The 20,508-nt window shown below is 36.2% G+C and overlaps 1 long non-coding RNA gene across 1 annotated transcript in view; it reads left to right on the top strand.

Moving 5' to 3' along the window:
* Window positions 1-20,508, top strand: part of LOC137253972 (uncharacterized) — a 295,903-nt gene that overhangs the window by 265,728 nt on the left and 9,667 nt on the right. The window contains exons 4-5 of the long non-coding RNA XR_010953943.1: window positions 12,486-12,518; window positions 16,852-17,213. This is a non-coding gene — a long non-coding RNA (uncharacterized lncRNA). The remainder of the gene's footprint in view (window positions 1-12,485; window positions 12,519-16,851; window positions 17,214-20,508) is intronic.

Genomic DNA, 20,508 nt, shown 5'->3' with positions numbered 1-20,508 from the left:
TTGTTATGGTTGACGTCACCGTCTTCAAATGTTGCTGGCTTTTCTTGCTCTGGTGTATTGCATAGTAAAATGATCTGCACCCCTTTTGAAGTAGTGTCGTGTGCCGATATGTACAATCGCCGTGTTGTTGTTGTTGGGTTTCCCAAGCAAAGGTGATCTTTTATGGGTGGTGTCACCAAATAAATGTGTTGAAGTTGTTGTGTGCTGCTATGCCTTTTGTTGTCAGGAATACATATATGTATAAATAAAGATGTTGCGCTTGATGTTATTGTTGTGGCTGATCCCAAAATTTAGTATTTTTAGTTACCCTGCTGGGTGCTCCTTTTGTGATTGTTGTTTCTGTGCTTTGTGAAGTTGTTGTTGTCATACTAATGCGGCTTTTAGCCGCCAACGATCATGGCTTTTAGTCCCTTTCTTGGCAATACCCGTGCCCAGCGTTTCCTTCAGAAAGAAAAAAATAATAATAAGAAAATCATAAAAAAAACCGTTCCGCATAGCTAGGCTTTTGGTTGTTTATGTACGTACATATATTCCTTACTTGCTTGCATGGTTAATATACTCACCTACCAACATATATCTGTATGGAGGTGTGAATACATGCATGCATTTTGCTTTTGGCTTGTTTGGAAAGTTGGCTATATGGAAGCCACCTCCCCAGAGCGCATGCCGGATTGGCAAAAAAAAACACAAAAAACACACAAACGAAAGGTTGATCTTACCTGGTGCTATGAGTTTGATTCCGGTATCCAAATAAAATCTAGGGGCAACTGTTTTTCCGCTTTGCTCGGCACGAATCGCGAGTACTTTGCGGCGCGCACAAACGCAATTTAAGAAAACTTTCAATAGGTATCTTTACCAGTCAACGGTTTAAACCGCGCACTACAAACTTTAACCTTTTTGTTTTTTTGAACTATTTGGCACTTCACCGTGTATCTTTTTTTTTTTTTTGCACTTCGCTGGGCACAGTTAAAAGTCAAACTTTGGCCCGTTGCCTAACGTTCTTTTATATCTGTTGCTTTGGTAGCTAAAGTTACCCAAGATGGAAAGGTCCAATACACACAAACCCTTGCTTTCGGAAATCCCGTAGCCGTATCTGCACGCTCGCATATCCATACATTCAAATACTTGTACACGCACACATCCTAACAATTAGATACATATTAATCGTGTACTGGCCTCAATGTTGCTACGCATTTAGCAACACGGTAGCTGCTACAAACACCATGATGCTGAAGCGACTCATTACTTCCGCTGCAAGATTGCGGCAGACACTTAACATAGACACATGTTGCTCCACATTTAAGTCAGTGTGGTGAAAGGCTGTCGTTACAAAGTCTTGGAAGGATACTTCCTTCCTCCGGGTCTCAAAACATGACTGCACACTATCTGTCTGATCGTTTCACATTAAAAATAAGATCATTCCAAAAATTTCGTACGTCCATCATAATTGTGGGTGGTCGTATCAATTTACGGGCCCCTGGTCTGCGGCCTATTCGGTTCACCCGCCTGGTCCTGGTTATGATTTTCAACAAGTTATGAAAGATAATCGATTTGATTGTGCTAAATATTACAAAATTCGATTCTTATGGCTATTTCAGTTTAAAAACTGTGGAACCTATTGGCTAAAATGGCACCACTAATTGTATGTCGCCTGCTGCTATTGGTGTTGTTAATGTTGCTGTTGTTTTTGTTGGTGTTTCCATAGTTTCGTATGTGCATTATTTTAGAATGTTTGCTGTTACATATCATATATCCAATTCAAGCGTTTTGTGCGCTTATTTGTAGATGCGTCAAAAATCTGTCACCTAGCAAAAATTGATGTAAATGGTTGTAGTTAACATAGTATGTGGCCATGTTGATAACATAGAATGCGGCCATGTTGATACCAGTCGCTCATTCCCGGCTAGATTTAGAAAAATGTCAATTAATTTTGACGATGCTTAAAATTCTTCATTTATATGTACATATATTTAGATGAGCTTATCGAATTGGAATAATTTTGAATTGTTTGAGTATAAAGTGACTTAGAAATCATTTAATAATCTAATAACTTAGCGCGATGAACATACTTTCAAGGAGATGAAGACCGAGCGTTTCTACCAATTTGTTGAGTGGTTTTTAATTATTCCTACAAGTTCGACTATCCGCATTAGGGTTAACATCTTCAATACATCCGTAGAAGAAGAAGGGTATATTCTATGAACATGTACGATAAACTGAAGGGAAGGACGCTGTTTATGTTGGTATCGAACGCAGCGCAGTGAGTTTCAAATTATAAAGAGAGTTATTTTTAAAACAAAAAAATTTTAGTCAGAGAGGTGAAAATAAGGCGACAGACGAAAGGTTTCAAGCTCGGAGCCAATTTTGTATAAGAACTAAAAAGCGGACTTGTGCTATGATTATTGAGGAAACACTTCTCTACCTTTATTAATGGTGGCAGTCGGGGGAGTTTACAACGCAAGGGCTTACAAGTGGATTACAAGTGAAGACTTAGTAAAGTACACGCTCAACGCACTATGGTCAGACGCCTGACGGTTGAAGTCCACGTGTTCTTTCCAAAGTGCACATGAAAGCAGATTTTGAAACCTGCGGCAACTACAGCGGTTTCAGCCTTCTAAGTATCGCATAGAATCATAACAAACAATGGACACGAATCTCCTCTTCGTTTACTTCAAAGCCGCATTTGACAGCACGAAAAGGATCTGCGGCTAAGTTGAAATTTCGTTATCTGCAAATCAAGTACAGCTGTATAAAATCATGTTGAGAAACCTCACGATTCAGTTAGACAAGCCATCAGTTATTGATGTGAAATATCGATAGGCGCGCATAAAATCGATTTCTGCAATGGCGACGCGTATGTGCTTATATAGTCTTTAAGCAGTAGTGTCCATGGTGTGACGACGGGTCGCCATGACAATCGACTGGTTGATTCTCTTCCCACTCGATCCTGCGTTAAAACAAGATCCTTCCAGGGTCATTTGGGCATCATTTCGGATGATTATTATGATTATATGAAGAAAAGGTGTACATTTTAAAATTCGCTCTTACTGAATTTACCGCATGGGGTCATGCCACGGTTATTTGGAGTCATTCCGGAATGATTTTGGTGACTCACTCGGGGTCTTGCCGCGGTATTTTCGTGCTAATTTCCGAATAATTTTGGGGACAACCTTGAGGTTATTTCAGAATGATTTTGGTGACTCCCTCGCGGTGCTCCCGGGGTATTTTGGTGCTAATTTCGTAGTGATTTTGGGGACTTCTCGGGGTCTTCCCGGGTCATTTAGAGGTAATTTTTTTGATGTATTATGGACTCCTTGAAGTCTTCCTGGAGTAATTTTGGGTGTAATTTCGGCATGACTTCGGGGACTGTATGGGGGATATTTGGGGGTAATTCTGGGATGATTATGTGGACTCTCTCCAGATCCTATCAGGGTCGTTTGGGGATCACTTAGGTATAAACCCACAATGTTTTGTTTTATCATTATTCCATATTTAGTTTTCTATCGCAATCTGTTCTTTTATTAATAATTCTTTTAGAAAATAATGTCGATATTTCACCTCTGCTTGGCGTTCCGTGACGGATCAAATTTTTTCTATCACAAGGTTTTATATAAAAAAAAAAGATAATGTTATTTTTAAAGTAGATAGTCCGATGAGCCCAAGACTTCAAGACATCTGAATAGAAAGTTGTAATTTAAGGAATCTATATCAGTAAAATTCAATGTCTTTTCATTTTGGAACTTATAATTTTTGATCCACAACATAAAATGCCATGAAATTTTGTATAGTGCTTCTAGGCGTTCCTTGAAATAACATGGGCATAACCTTGTGATGGAACTCAAAAATTGTTTTTGCGGGCGGAGCCGCGGGTTTAGTCTATTATTGAAAAAAAAAGAATAAATAAACGAGTAAGTCTACATTTAAAAGGTATCTAAGTTCGTGTGTAACAGAACATTATATACTCAGCGTGAGCTTCAATTGTAAATTTCATTTCAGATAAATTACTTTTCTACATAACACGTGGCACCGATCGTTTAAAAAAAACAAATATCTCCCCATTTCCTCCTACAATAAAACTTGATAAGTGAAATATCATTGATTCAAAACTATTTTTTGCTAAGTTATAGCTTATTATTCTAATCTACGACCCTTTTAAAAATCTTTTATATAAAAGTGGGCGTGGTCTTTAACCGATCTCGTCGATTTTTTTTTAGAAATTTTTCCTACTATAAAGAAAATTTGTGTACCCAATTTTATTACGATCCGTTAATTTTTCTTCGAGTTATGGCTCCCGAAACATAGAAACATTGCTTAGTAATAAAAGGGGCGGTGCCACGCCCATTTTTTAAAATTTGAAATTTTTCCTATTTATTTTTATAAATCCACTTGGGAAATGAAATATTATTGATATAAAGCTCTTTTTTGCAAAGATAGAACTTATTTTATTCATCCACGAGCCTTTTTATATAAAAGTGGACGTGGTCCTTACCCGATTTCGGTAATTTTTCTGCAAAGCATTCCTTATAGTAAAGACATCCTCTCTGCCGAATTTTTCTTACGATAGTTTTAACGATTTTTGATTTATGAATTATTGTAAAATTGATTTTGTCACAAGTGGGCGGTGCCACGCCCATTTTAACAAATTTTTATCAAGGTTAGGTTAGGTTGAACTGGCCGGTCCATGAGCTCGTGTACCAAATTTGGTGAAGATATCTCAATATTTACTCAAGTTATCATGTTAACGGGGAGACGGACGGACGGACAGACGGGCATGGCTCAATAAAATTTTTTTTCGCTACTGATGATTTTGATATATGGAAGTCTATATCTATCTCGATTCCTTTATACCTGTAAAACCAACCATTATCCAATCAAAGTTAATATACTCTGTGTGCAAAGCACGCTGAGTATAATAATTAATGCAAAAGCTCGTACCATATACATAAAAAGTTTAGAATTTACGCTATCCAAAAATGCTCTTCTACGCAAATCCTCAATTTTCCAAAAAAATAAATATGTTCTTATGTTATATGACGGGAGCGATGAATGGTATAATAAGCCTTATATAAGGTCCACATTTTTTTTGTGGGTTTACATGTAAGACAGTTTTCCAAAAAATTGCTTGCTTATACAGTTGAGTGTCAACTTACCAAAGCAGCATTGTATAAAGTAATGGAAATAACTGGAAAATAATACCAAAACTAAATGGAGAACATGAAAAGAAGTGAGAACGTAATAGCGAGAGGAAAAATTTGAAGGAAATTTGACAGTAAAAAATAGAAGTAGAAAATAAACTGAGTCTTAATTGGATTTTTTGTTTGTATGAGCAATTTGCTCCCTGCAGCATGCCTGGCTGCAATGTCGCTTTTGTACCACCTACGGTTGTAGTTCTTATAAGTTAAAGTTATATACATACGTGAGTATATCGAGCTCCTAGAGCAGTAGTGCACAATGCCCTCAAAGCTTTGCATACAAACGCAACTTTGTTAGTTGGAATGTATGAGCACGGTTGCCACTTTTGTCTATATGGCCAAAAAATGGTCCCTTCTAACCCGATTTGGTCCGCTGGTCCCTTTTTCACATTTTGGTCCTTTTCAGGCAGTAGCGACGATATTCTTTCTTTTTCACTCAGGCAAAAATTCAAAATACTGCTGACAAAATTTGCCACATATTCGTAAACCCACATATAATTTTCAACTTACTTCAATAGAATTTTTACCACAAAAATGGATCAATCAATAAAATGTAGCAGAAGATGACATTTCAGCTAGGAGATAATTTAGGCGAGTCATTAAAAAAAGCAGTATTGGGTCTTTGGGCAAACACATTGTCATTTTTGATGAAACAACGCACTTATCAGAAAAAACTATTTTTTTAGTCGCTAGATATTTCGATCGGTTATCCAGGAAAGTGTAGAGGGGGAGGGGGGGGGGGGGGGGAGGCAGCCAGGGTAATTGCCCAGGGGCCCGGAAGGTTTTTTGGGGCCCGGCAAGGCAAAGCAGTATTGACAGTACTCTAACTAGGATTTCATAAATGCATATATATTTTCTTGCTACAAAAAATTGTTTTAAAATTGAAAATCACTTAACTAAAATCATAAGCATCCGATCAAATACTATGGGGCATAATCATAGTCGTAATAAAATGCGATTTTAAGTTAGATATACGTTTTTGAACCAATTTTATAAGCGCTATCTGTCAAAAATGCTTAAACTAACTTAAAATCACATTTTATTTCGACTTCCCAACGACTTAAGTTTCCTTCAAATCATACTCCATACTACTCTAAAAAAACGGAGAAAAGGTAAAGCGTGATTGACTCGTTTGGAGTGCAACAAAAGAAGCGCTTTTTTGTTTTTCATGCCGGCTTTTCAGCAAAATTTCCGAAAATACCCGATCAGCTTTGACATTAAAATAGCCAAAATCATAAAACTTGCTATATAGAGTGGCGCCAATATGAAATGAGAATTCGAAATCCAAGTTCAGTGGATTTTCTTTTAGCGGAAAACCTTAGAAATGAAGCAGCTCGCTGGAGAGAGATACTTCGCAGAATTCTTGATGTTGTTTTATTTCTGGGAGAAAAAGGACTGGCATTTAGAGGGGATAATTCATTGATCGGAAATCCAAAAAATGGAAACTTTCTTGGTATTTAGGAACTGATCAGCAATTATGACCCCCCATTGCATGAACGTTTGGAGAAGGTGAGGGAATCTCAAACGAAAAAGGATCGTCTCCAAGCACATTATTTGTCTGATGGGATACAAAATGAGTTCATAGCAATCTGGGCAAGCCAGGTAATTAGAAATATAGAAGGCGAGAGAAAGTCCGTCAAGTATTACACAGTAATAGTGGATGCAACCCCTGATTCGGCGCATATTGAGCAGACTGCTTTATATTGCGTTATGTTTTATTAGACAGGGACTCCGGAAAATGGAAAATCCAAGAACGCTTCTTAGAGTTTGTCGATTTTAACGCAAAAACAGGAGAAGCTATCGCTGAGCTGATTCGCATAAAAAAAGCATAATATTCCACTGGATAACTGCCGTGGGCAAGGGTATGATAATGGCAGTAATATGAGCGATCATTACAAAGGAGCGCAGAGTCATATCCTGAGAGATAACTCCCTGGCAATATTTGCACCTTGTGCCTGTCATAGTTTAAATTTATGTGGAGTGCAAGCTTCTGAATGTTGTGCAGAAGTCATCACATTTTTCGGTATTATGCAGAAATTTTATAATATCTTTAGCGCAAGCCCTCAGATATGGGAAATTCTCAAGGAAAAAACTGATTGCTCCTTGCACAGCATGTCACAAACACGATGGTCTGCTCGTGTGGATATTGTGAAACCTTTCGCAACTCACATTTCCCAAAACTTGAAAGCTATTGATGAAATCAAGCTTTTGAATCTGAGTTCAGAAACATTAACTGATTTGAAAGTTATTGAAGCATATATGGGGAAATTTGAGTGTATCCCCTTAGCCTCCATTTGGATCAAAATGTTGATGGTAATCAACCATCGAAATCTGGTACTGCAAGCTAGAAATGCCACACTGGACGTGGAAACAGTAAATATACGTAGCCTGATTGATGAGTTGAAGAAGTTCAGGGTTCAGTGGTCAAACATACTTCAAGAATAGAAGGTTCTGACAGGGAGTATAGGAGTTGTGAATACCCTTCGCAGAGAAAAGAAGGAAGATAAGAAATCGCCCAGTTCGTATGAATTACCTGGTGAATCACCTGAGTGTGATTCCGAAACTCAATTCAAACAGCACGTTTTTTATACTCAGTTGAGCAGAGCTCACAGAGTATATTATCTTTGATTGCATAACGGTTGGTTGTACAGGTATAAAGGAATCGAGACAGATATAGACTTCCATATATCAAAATCATCAGTATCTAAAAGAAATTCGATTGAGCCATGTCCGTCCGTCCGTCCGTCTCTCCGTTAACCACGATAACTTGAGTAAATTTTGAGGTATCTTGATCAAATTTAATATGGTAGGTTCACTGGGCACTCGTCTCAGATCGCTATTTAAAATGAACGATATCGGAGTATAACACACGCCCACTTTTTCGATTTCGAAAAATCGAAAAAGTGGCGATAATTCATTACCAAATACGCATTAAGCGATGAAACTTGGTAGGTGAGTTAAGCTTATGACGCAGAATAGAAAACTAGTAAAATTTTGGACAACGGGCGTGGCACCCGCCCACTTTTAAATGAAGGTAATTTAGAAGTTTTGCAAGCTGTAATTTGGCACTCGTTGAAGATATCATGATGAAATATGGCAGGAACGTTACTCTTATTACTTTATGTCTGCTCAATAAAATTAGCAAAATCGGAGAACGACCACGCCCACTTTTTAAAAAAATTTTTTTTTAAATTCAAATTTTAAAAGAAAAGTTAATATCTTTACAGCATATAAGTAAATTATGCAAACATTCAACTCCAATAATGATATGGTGCAAACAAAATACAAAAATAAAAGAAAATTTCAAAATGGGCGTGGCTCCGCCCTTTTTCATTTATAATTTGTCTAGGATGCTTTTAATGCCATAAGTCGAACAAAAAATTAACCAATCCTTGTGAAATTTGGTAAAAGGCTTAGCTTCTAGGACGATAACTGTTTTCTCTAAAATAGGGCGAAATCGGTTGAAGCCAGGCCCAGTTTTTATACACAGTCGACCGTCTGTCCTTCCGCTCGGCCGTTAACACGATAACTTGAGCAAAAATCATTATATCTTTATTAACTCAGTTCACGTACTTATCTGAACTCACTTTGTATTGGTGTAAAAAATGGCCGAAATCCGACTATTACCACGCCCACTTTTTCGATATCGAAAATTACGAAAAATTAAAAAACTGCCATAATTATATACCAAATACGAAAAAAGGGATGAAACATGGTAATTGTATTGGTCTATTGACGCAAAATATAACTTTAGAAAAAAACTTGGTAAAATAGGTGTGACACCTACCATATTAAGTAGAAGAAAATGAAAAAGTTTTGCAGGATGAAATCAAAAGCCTTTGGAATCTTGGAAGGAATATTGTACATGGTATTACATATATAAATAAATTAGCGGTACCCGACAGATGATGTTCTGGATCACCCTGGTCCACATTTTGGTAGATATCTCGAAAACGCCTTCACATATACAACTAAGGGCCACTCCCTTTTAAAACCCTCATTAATACCTTAAGTTTGATACGCATATCGTACAAACACATTCTAGAGTCACCCAAGGTCCACGTTTAGGGCGATATCTCGAAAAGGCGTCCACATATAGAACTAAGGCCCACTCCTTTTTAAAATACTCATTAACACCTTTCATTTGATACCCATATCGTACAAACAAATTCTAGACTCACCCCTGGTCCACCTTTATGGCGATATCTCGAAAAGGCGTCCACCTATAGAACTAAGGCCCACACCCTTTTAAAATACTCATTAGCACCTTTCACTTGATACCCATATTGTACAAACGCATTCTAGAGTTACCCCTGGTCCACGTTTATGGCGATATCTCGAAAAGGCGTCCACCCATAGAACTAAGGCCCACACCCTTTTAAAATACTCATTAGCACCTTTCATTTGATACCCATATTGTACAAACAAATTCTAGACTCACCCCTGGTCCACCTTTATGGAGATATCTCGAAAAGGCGTCCACCTATAGAACTAAGACCCACGCCCTTTTAATATACTCATTAACACCGTTCATTTGATACCCATATCGTACAAACAAATTCTAGAGTCACCCCTGGTCCACCTTTATGGCGATATCTCGAAAAGGCGTCCACCTATAGAACTAAGGCCCACACCCTTTTAAAATACTCATTAACACCTTTCATTTGATACCCATATCGTACACAAAAATTCTAGAGTCACCCCTGGCCCACCTTTATGGCGATATCTCGAAAAGGCATCCACCTATAGAACTTAGGCCCACTCCCTTTTAAAATACTCATTAACACCTTTCATTTGATACCCATATCGTACACAAAAATTCTAGAGTCACCCCTGGCCCACCTTTATCGCGATATCTCGAAAAGGCATCCACCTATAGAACTAAGGCCCACTCCCTTTTAAAATAACCATTAACACCTTTCATTTGATACCCACATCGTACAAACAAATTCTAGAGTCACCCCTGGTCCACCTTTATGACGATATCTCGAAAAGGCGTCCACCTATAGAACTAAGGCCCACACCCTTTTAAAATACTCATATTGTACACACTCCCTTTTAAAATACTCATTAAAACATTTCAATTGATACCCATATAGTACAAACAAATTCTGGTCCACGTTTATGGCGATATCTCGAAAAGGCGTCCACATATAGAGCTAAGGCCCACGCCCTCTTAAAATACTCATTAACACCTTTCATTTGACACCCATATTGTACAAACGCATTCTAGAGTCAACCCAGGTCCACTTTTATAACGACATTCCGAAAAGGCGTCCACCTATAGAACTAAGGCCCACTCCCTTTTAAAATACTCATTAAAACATTTCATTTGATACCCATATCGTACAAACAAATTCTCGAGTCAGGTCTGGTCCACCTTTATGGCAATATCCCTAAATTTCGTCCATCTATAGATCTATGGCCCACTTCCTCTTAAAATACTCTTTAATACCTTCCATTTGATACACATGTCATACAAACACATTCCAGGGTTACCCTAGGTTCCTTTTACAACATGGTGATTTCCCTTACTTTGTCTCCACAGCTCTCAACTGAGTATGTAATGTTCGGTTACACCCGAACTTAGCCTTCCTTACTTGTTTACCTTCTTTTTTACTGCTTGATCTGACGGAAGAAGAGCTCAGAGAAAAGGCAGCGGCATTCTGAACGATTTATGGTATCGATATTTCTACGGATCTAATAGATGAATTCATTCATCTCAAATCCATCGACTTAGCAAATTTGGGATGTGATTCGCTGCTACCATTTCAACTTCTGAACAAATTTCATGACTTGAAGATGGAAGTATTATTTCCGAACATCTGCAAAGCATTAAGAATATTTTGCAAACCTCCAGTCAGTGTGGCTGAAGGGGAGCATTCTTTTAGTCTATTATCTCGCGTGAAAAATGTTTTACGTTCTAATATGAGCCAAAATCGCTTGATAAGCCTTGAAACATTGGCGGTGGAGTCCAGCCTTGCTCGCAGCATTAGTTTTGAATCGCCAATTTTCATATTTGCAGACTAAAAAGCACGGAAGGTTTTCCTCGGCTTGATTCAAGCTCTTAAAATGTACATATTCAGAAAAAGTTAATGTAAGTAAATCAAACAATGAAATCTAACATTTCATTTATGTAAGTGCTCCAGTAAATCTTATTTTATATGAAATAAAACTGACAATGTGAATTGAAAAAATTTATGTATGTTATGTTATTTTTTTACTGGATTGAGTTTTATTTTTTAGGGGGCCCGTGAACGTGAACTGTCCCAGGGGCCCGGCTCGGCTCTCTGCGGCCCTGCGGTTATCGAACACTTTTCGTGATAAATTTTTTGTCACTAGTCGAGCAAAAGTATATATTTCAAATACACATGTGTCTCTAAGAAATATGACAAATGAACTGAAACACTAAGTAAAAAATTTAACTAATTTTTTTTTCTTACATTAACTGTACTTGCCACTAATTTAATTAATGTTGAAGAATACAAACAGATTCTGAGAGTTTGTAAAGGGACAACGTGCCAAACAAAAGTAACAAATCTTTCTCACTCAGCTCAAAAAAACTCAATTAGTTTAAGGAATTCCAGGACTATTGTGGTGTAAAGTCACGTAAGATATCTGAAAACTAAGTTTCTTGGTACAAGAAATACTTTAACTGGAAGTAAGACATAAATACTTTTCGAAGGCGATAACTTTATAAATGTACAACGAATTGCGATTAAAAAATGCATATTTATATTCTGCTTTTGAAGCAAATGCAAAAGAGATTTCACTTTGGAAGAAGGGTTTTGTGTAAAATTATTCCCGTAGGTGCTTGCAGAACCCCAAAAACCTCAATAACAACACTATTTACTGTTTTCCCGTACCAAACTACATACATATAATCCAGTTCCATTATTGCACAGTTGAAACTTTTAAGACGCTAGATTGTTAATCTGAGGCCTCGGGTAGATTCAGTAAATATGAGTTCAAAACCCACACTTACCGAATCTAAGTCCTGGTATGAAGTTTAAACGTTTAGGGAAAAAGTAAGCATATATAAAAATATCATTAACATAAGTGCATAGTTTCATTTACGATGTACTGAGTATGCCACCACGCAATTTTTTGAACCGTTCTTTACTAAACCTTAACTGCGCTTTACAATTTATTTCATTGCAATCAAGAAAAATTAGGTTTACAAAGTTTGTTTTGTGAAAGACATAGACTCATCCTAGAAATGTGAAAATGTTATACCTAAATAATAAATGTCGTATTTGTATGTTTCTAATATTTCTTTTCTTTTTATTAAAGTATTACACTCAGCTGATGATATCCATTCTGTAGGTAAGTAATTTTCGATATCGACGCTGGAAAAACCGCTGCCTATCAAGAAAATAAAAGAAACAGAAAAAATAATAATAAAAATAAAAATTATAAATATAACATATTTCATAATTTCAAAACATAATAAAAAGAACAGAATAAGCTTGGTTTCTTTGGGCCACTTGAAGGCAGTGCGCTGTCACAACTTCCAATAAAAAAGGTGTACATTATTTTTTTGTTCAGTTTTAAAGCCAAATGTCTTCTTTTCGATATGTATGTTAAAATTTTATATAGGAAACCAAGAACATCCTAAAATTTTTACATTTTACATTGAACACGACGCTCTAGTAAATTTCCGGATTTTTTGTATACTAATAAATTAAAACAAAAATTTGGTCCTTTTTTGAGATTTGGTCCTTTCTTTCGATGAAATTTGCTAAATGAAAACATAGTGTGGCAACCGTGTGTTTGAGTATAGAATACACTCATGAGATGTTTACTGCTTAAAACAGAGCCGGCCAAAAGTTGCACATTGTGCAATTTGAGTTCGTATTTTCACACAGACACTAACGATCGTTTGCTTTCGCTTGTCACTCACTAAAATCAACAGTGAATGCAAAAGGAAAAGTCCATGCTACTTTTTGGGCACATAATAAAAACAATATGCTGCAATGTTAAAGTGACTTTTAATATGTTTTAGTTAGTATTATTAAGTTCCTTTGAACATACATATTAATATTGACAATTTAAATATTAATAATTAATAATAACTAATTAATTATTAATAAATATTGACAATTTAATATAAGTAACTTTTTATTCGTTCTACTCAGTTTTATTAATTTTTATAATTTTTTTTTTTTTTATTGAATAACTTTATGTTTTGAAAATATATATTTCTATCTTTACATTTACTTTGTTTTATAGTTCTTTCTTAATGAAAAAGTGATTTTTTTAAGTCAATTTAGCATCAAAAAACACCATACCTTCTTTTATAGAAAAGTTTTATTTGACTAGCTCGACCTCCGCGTTCTTAGTTATGTGAATATAAGTAAATATTGTTAGGATTAGCTTGAAATCAAATAACCAGAGTCCTTTTTAATTTCGAACTTCACAGTCCACATTTTCTTTTAGCACACTGTGGGGAGTTGTCACTCAATTTTTACACACAATTATACAATTGTTTTAGTATTTGTGTGGCCGGCTCTGCCTTAAAATACAAGGTTAAATTGATTGACAGCTTGTTTACTAAATCTCTTTAATTGCACTCTCACAAGATGTAGGCGAACGCCGAATAGTTTTCCGAAGCTCTCGAATGCACCTTTGTGCTAGAGGCACATTGTAATTATCAACTTGTTTATTAATTGCGTTAAATAACGAAATTTTCACCGGTGTGCATCAAACTTCCGAATGTTGACAAATCTAATGGAGCTAGCTTAGACTGATAAGACGCTGAACTAAATTAGATTTGCATTGAGCGCAAGTTGTGAACAAATATAAAAGATATTACAACAATAGGGGAAGCTCACTTGGACAACATGAAGGTCCGTTGTGATACATTATACAGTAAAATAACGGTGACGTAGATATAGCTACTTAGAGAATCGGTGGGTAGCAACGATAAAGTTCCGAATGATACCCATCTCAACCTTGGATAAATCCTCGGGAGATCCAAGTGAGTCGCGACCGAAATACTTTCGCCCAGTTCTGGCAAAAGCTGGGCAATCAAGCATAAAGTGATTTGATGATTCCACCTCATCATCCTTCATACAGTTGCAGCAGGATGGAGTTTCCAGTATATTGAGACAAACAGCATGGATACCCTTGGGACAGTGCCCTGTCAAAACCCCAATGACCATTGATAGTTGAGCCTTAGTTAACCCAATTATTTCGTCAGACCTCCTGCCATCCACTTTCGGCCAGAAAGATCTTGCTACCTGCAAGAGGTGGTGTCCGCCCAACGTTTGCTGAGCTGACTCGAGGCACAGCTATGGAGGAGCAAACCACATGTGGCGAGCGGAATCCCGAAATCGCTACAGTCATCTTCATCCGGTTCAGTTGTACCGATGCGGGATAAGAGATCCGCTTGACATTTGCCCGGGATATCACTATCGCCCGGGGCCCAGATAATCTTAATTACCACCCTCCATCGCACTGTAATTGAACTCAAGGCCTTGATAGCCGCTTGTCTATCAGAGTATATCTTGAATTCCCTAACCGTAGTAGCACTGGATAAAATTTCATCCACCGCATTCTTAATCACAGCAACTTCCGCTTGGAATACACTGCAGTGATCAGCCAACTTAAACTTACGGCTTACATTTAGCTCGTGACGAAAGGCCCCCACCAACCTTTTCCTCCAGCTTCGACCCATCCGTGAACAAGTTAACCGGTCCCCTGCCCCAGATAAATCCTCTTCCCCACTCCTCTCTCGGGGGAATGACTGGGGTGAAGGTTGTGTAGGGAGCAGTTATCGGCATACAATAGTCCGTCCTGTCCGGGATAAAGTCGAACATAATAAGAAGGCTAGAGTGTCCGAAGTAAGAAAGCCCGAAGCCCATATCACGAAGCCTGACCAACGACCGGGCCGCGGCCGCCTTTCCTGCAATATCTACTGGGTGTATGCTAGACGGAGATAGTACTTTGTTTACTTAAGCCTCAATCTCTACAAACAAGTGGGTTTTTACAATACCCAGAAAAAGAGTTGATTTTGTCGCATTGCGTTATTATTATAAATACGAAACTACAGGATTGACTCACTTATTTACTTTGACTTCCCCTATTCCTGATATTTGGCATATCTTTATTAACTTTTCAATGCAAACCCTGCACATTTTTCCTCCAAAAATATTATGAGTTTCAGGTCTAAGTATAATAAAAATCAGGTAAAATAACAGTTGCAATAAATATTGAAAATGCCATAACTTCTTTGTTTATTATTTTAGTAATATGGTTTTAAAGCAACATTTTCTTGAATTTTTAAGTACTTTCGTTTTGTAAGGAAAAAAACATACATTAGGGGGGTAAAATTTTGTTAGCTGACCTAATCATGTGAAAACGACTTCATAGCTTAAAAGGACATTAAGCGGAAATGTGAAGCTTCTCAAGGCCAAAATAATGACATATCAGTTTTAAAAACTTAATCGTCAAATAACCAAGTTACAACGAAAAAACCTTTTTGGCTGTATTTCGAAGGATCAAAAAAAAAAAATTAAAAAACATTTTTCCGAAACCCTTTCAACATAATCTTCAGATTTAGGGGCGGACTTTAGCAATTTTTTTTTTTTCGACCCTGTCTGGTGTATGCTCAGCATGACATTCAGTTCCAAGGTAGGTGTTGTTCTGAGAGCGCCACTGATACCGATCAGCGCCGTCCGTTGCACTGACACTAATATTTTGAGGTGCTCGCCGTGTCCAGTGCTTTCCGCCAGACCAGCACCGCATAGAGCAGAATCGGTTTGACCATCATCTCATAGAGCTAGTGTACTACCCCTGTCCAAAAATATTGGAAGAGGTATGAAAAGGGGTTTGGATTATTGGGACCGATGCCAAAGCGCGCACTTTCATAGTTCGTTCGATGCTTATGGTCGTGTTTTAGTTTTCATACCTGGTCGTAAAATATCACCATTAAATAGAGATGAGATTAAGGTCCGGGTTATGTATGACGTGGCACTTTGTGTCGCATTCATTGACATTCATATTCACAACTTATTATTCTAAAAATTATACAGAGGCTATCTAGTTTATTTTCACTCACTAAGCTGATTGAATTTTCTTATATATTACAAGCGTTTGATTCACACGAGAAAATACGACTCTTTGCGTTACACATAATATGCCCCTTAATGTTAATATGAAAATATATAAGGATTTTTATTTGGAACTGTAAAATTAATGAGTGTGAACTTAATTTTTTGGCCAAATTTAGCAGCTAATATCCTTTTTTTTTGTACCTAAGAAGTACAGCCCTACCGGATAGCGGAGCTGTAAACGAATAGTTGATATATGTATATTTTACTTGCAAAAATTTACAATGAACCCGATTAAAAAGGTTTTTCTAATATTTTTATGTTACCTTTCCCTGGAACCAAACATGGGCCCTTCTTATTAATACATTCCAGTAAGTTTGATTCACTTAACGATACAGATACTGGCATAGTTGAAGAAATTTTAAAAATTCTTTTATGAATGAGTGCAAATTTACAGTTAAGTATGCCATGGGTGTATATAGCCAGAATTGCCAATGTGAAGTAAGTATAGAACTTATAGCGTTCTATGTTTTCAAAACTCAACTTTTGTGAAACTTTATAGGGAGAAAAATTTTCATTTATTTGAATAATTTTTTTGTTTGAAGCGTTTTTTATCAATAGGTGATAATTGTAGCAGCAGCTTTACTGATGTGTTCTGAAATTTGAGGCCTTCTGTTCTTCATAATTTTTGACGGAAAATAACTACATTGTTCGCTGCCAATATGTGCTTATATATTATGAAAGGTGGTAGAGAAAGGCAGTGAATACAAAATGACGTACTCAGTAATAATGATGATGCCAATGTTTATGGCAATTACCCACTGTGATAATTGCACACATTTACTGTCAAACAAAAGAAATGTGTCCGTAGCTGAGTGCAGCGGAAGGGAATATTTTCCAAGCAATTAAATTTCCATTTACGTATACAACAAACATCGAAATCTGAATGAAAGGATAATCGTGTTATGTAAGTAAACAAATCATTGAGTCATTGTAAATGTTATTAACTTTTCTTTATTACGAATTCAGTTGTGTTCCTCTGACCTTGCCAAATATGTATATACCCTAATTACAACGTAATTACAAAAAGTGGTTTAGTAATAAATGTTAGTAATATTTGTATTTTTATTACCTTACATAATTATGTGACGCTTGGAAACAGGTATACCAATCAATTTAGTATCGAACGATGTCAGCGACGTATGTAAATAACTACTCCGTAATTTACTACAACTATAGTTCGCCCAGTGGTTGAAATCTAACCATTATAGACGTCACTATACCTCTATTTTCTTTTCCTTTCCTGCGCGGTAAGAAATTTGAGCTTAAATTTTAAACCATTTACCATCGGTTTAAGCAATTTTTGAAACTTTTTTGTGCTTAATTCGAAACCTCTCTATTTACTACTGTGTTTTTATTTTATTCAGTTTCAATTTAAAACTCATTTGAACAATAAGTCTAAAATCTTAAAATTGTTAAAAAAAAAACTAAAAAGATTAAAAAATCAAAAAATAGAAACTTGTCTAGTTAAAAAAAAAAAAAAAACCTCATGAATTTCAACTTGGCGCTGCAAATTTAAAACTATTTCTTTATTTCTAAAAGGTGCTGCAAGTTATGGGTTATTTTCTGAAATAATTTGTTATACATATAGAGTGTTGTGAAATGTTTTCTACCAAAGATGGGATAGCTCAGTACGTAGAGCAAGCTACTACCTGTTACATGTGGGTTTGAAACCAGGCCACCACTCATTAGGTTTTTCTTTTTGAAGTTACACTTCTTTAGGAGCGTTATGAAAAAAGATGAAAGTAAAATTTTAAGATGTGATACAAAATTAACAGTTTAAAAATACAGTTCGGGGTTGGGCTTTTTCGCTGTGAACTACTGGAGGATACTTGCTTTGTATGGGATGTATGTATATGGATGTGCATATCTTTTTATAGCAGAGGTCACCATTTATTTGAATAATTATTGGCGCCACTTCACACGTATTATTATTCTCTTTCGTCTTTAGTTGTCGCTGAACAAGCAGAGTAGCAACATCGGGTGAGGCTTTTGTTTATTTGCCCATTTGCGAAAAGATAGTTTGCAAACAAACGCTCATGCAGAATATTTTTATGGTTTAATGTTAACAATTTATTTTGTTTAAATTTTTCGTTAGACTCAAGCAATAAAGTAGTATTTATATGACATATTTACGAATTACTTTTAGTGTGTTAACAAACATGCGTGCATACGTCCTACCTCACTGATTTTTCATCAATAACTAAACCACCACCAATAAGATAATTTTAGTTTTACTCACACAGCCACAGTTTTGATGTCGGGGACCCCATGATTCAACTATATACAGGTTGGCTCATCTGTAAAGCAACAAAATATGTCTGTTCAAATTGTCAAAATCTGTGTATTGGTGTTGGTGCGAATGGTATGGAATGGAAACATAAAACTTAGCAGTTTTTGTATGTGTAAGTAAAATGTTGCCAATGTGTTGGTTTCATTTTGAGTTTGCCATCTCCTTTTGACAATCCCTTCGACCATGCAATTACATAAATGAAATCAGCTGATGAGATGAGCCAACCTGTACATAATTGAACCATAGGGGACCCCTGATTAATAGGTATGTATTGCGGCGAATATTAGCAGCTTCGATAAGTCACTGTGCTGCTAGTATATAAACACAAAACAACAGCGAAGTAATCAGCGCACCTATTGTAAACACAAAGTTAAGAGCGAAGAAGAAAGAGAAAACAGACACACATAAATGTACACCGCAACAAACGGCGCATATTACTCAGATATACACATACATATGCAATGAAGGCAGCAGTAAGAGTGCATAAAAGCTCAGACGTTATTATACATACAACATCGTCTAAAACAGACGTCGTCAAAATGAAAATGCAGCTGTGTTAGAGAGAGTCGCACAAATCACTTGATGCATCGTTTTGTGTTGTTAATTCGCTTATGAGCAAGCAAGGCGAATTCATACAGGTGGTGGCAAAGCGAATTCAACCAATTCGCTGTGCAGAAGAATGTCAAGTCAAAAGAAAATTTTCATTAATTTCGATTAACTGACATATTGTAGTACAAGGCTTTGTATGGAAAATTATCAAGAAGAATCAATCAGCTGATGGGATAACACCACCTGTAATGAATTCGCCTTGTGAGCAAGCAAGAAGCGAAGATCGTTTGTGAACAGTGGCCGGCAAATAGTGAAACAATAGCAACATTCATCTACATTGCGACTGGCGTACACAATCGATGTTGCTGCGCCAAATGCTCAGCGACTACTAAACTAAAGAGAATAAGAATGTGTGTGAATTGAGTGTGCACATAAGATATTACTCGCACATAAACACGGATATAACAAGAAGGCAAACGAAAATATTTGTACAGAAATGAGAAATAAATTATAAATTGTTCGAGAAATCTGTTCGTGAAAAGGAGAAATATGCGAAATAGGAGAACGAGTCAACAGGGAGTATAAAAGCAGCACAAGTTGAGGAATCAGATGTCAGTTTAATTTTCACAAACTACTAACTACTAAGTGAAGTACGCAGGTATCGTAATTGTGAAGTAGTACTACTATAGTAGAACTGTAAATAAAGGATATTTCTCTATACAGAATATTTGAAATATTTATTCGACAGTTATCAGAGATTGAAACGGTAACAAAAAAAATAATAATCAGGAATTTCTCATGCAATTCGTTACAAAATGTGTGTATTTCCATTCATATCAGCTTGACATGCATATATATGAATGCGTGTTAGCGTAGTTAGTGGTTAAGAATGCAAACATCTCTTGAAAAATACCATTTAGTTAAAAGTTTTAAACTTTTAGTTAAAATTCTTAAATACAAGTTTTTTTATTTGTATGTCTGTATGTATGTACATATGAATGTATAAGCTTACATCATATATGTAGGATTTCTTACCGCTTTATTTCATACAAAAACTTAACGCACTTTTGTTTTAATCAAATATTATTTAATTCATTTAATTATTAACAAATATTATTTAATTTATTTAAGTTAGTTTGAAATTACAACATTTAGCGACATAAATGCTTCTCGAATCGTACTCAATTAATTTATCAGGAAAAAAATATATTTAAAAAATCAAAGGTTGCTTCATAGGTTACAAAAATAATAAAGTTGTTTTAATACACAAGTGAATAGTTCATAACTCTACATCCAGCACTACATTCGGCCGTTCTGATTTTATTCGACCCCGAATGATTTAGGCCACTTTTTCATATAT

Source organism: Eurosta solidaginis, chromosome 5 (assembly GCF_040869045.1).
Source record: "Eurosta solidaginis isolate ZX-2024a chromosome 5, ASM4086904v1, whole genome shotgun sequence".
Classification (NCBI taxonomy): Eukaryota; Metazoa; Arthropoda; class Insecta; order Diptera; family Tephritidae; genus Eurosta; species Eurosta solidaginis.
The sequence above is the reverse complement of the archived record's forward strand: the minus strand, read 5'-3'. Positions and strand labels throughout refer to the sequence as shown.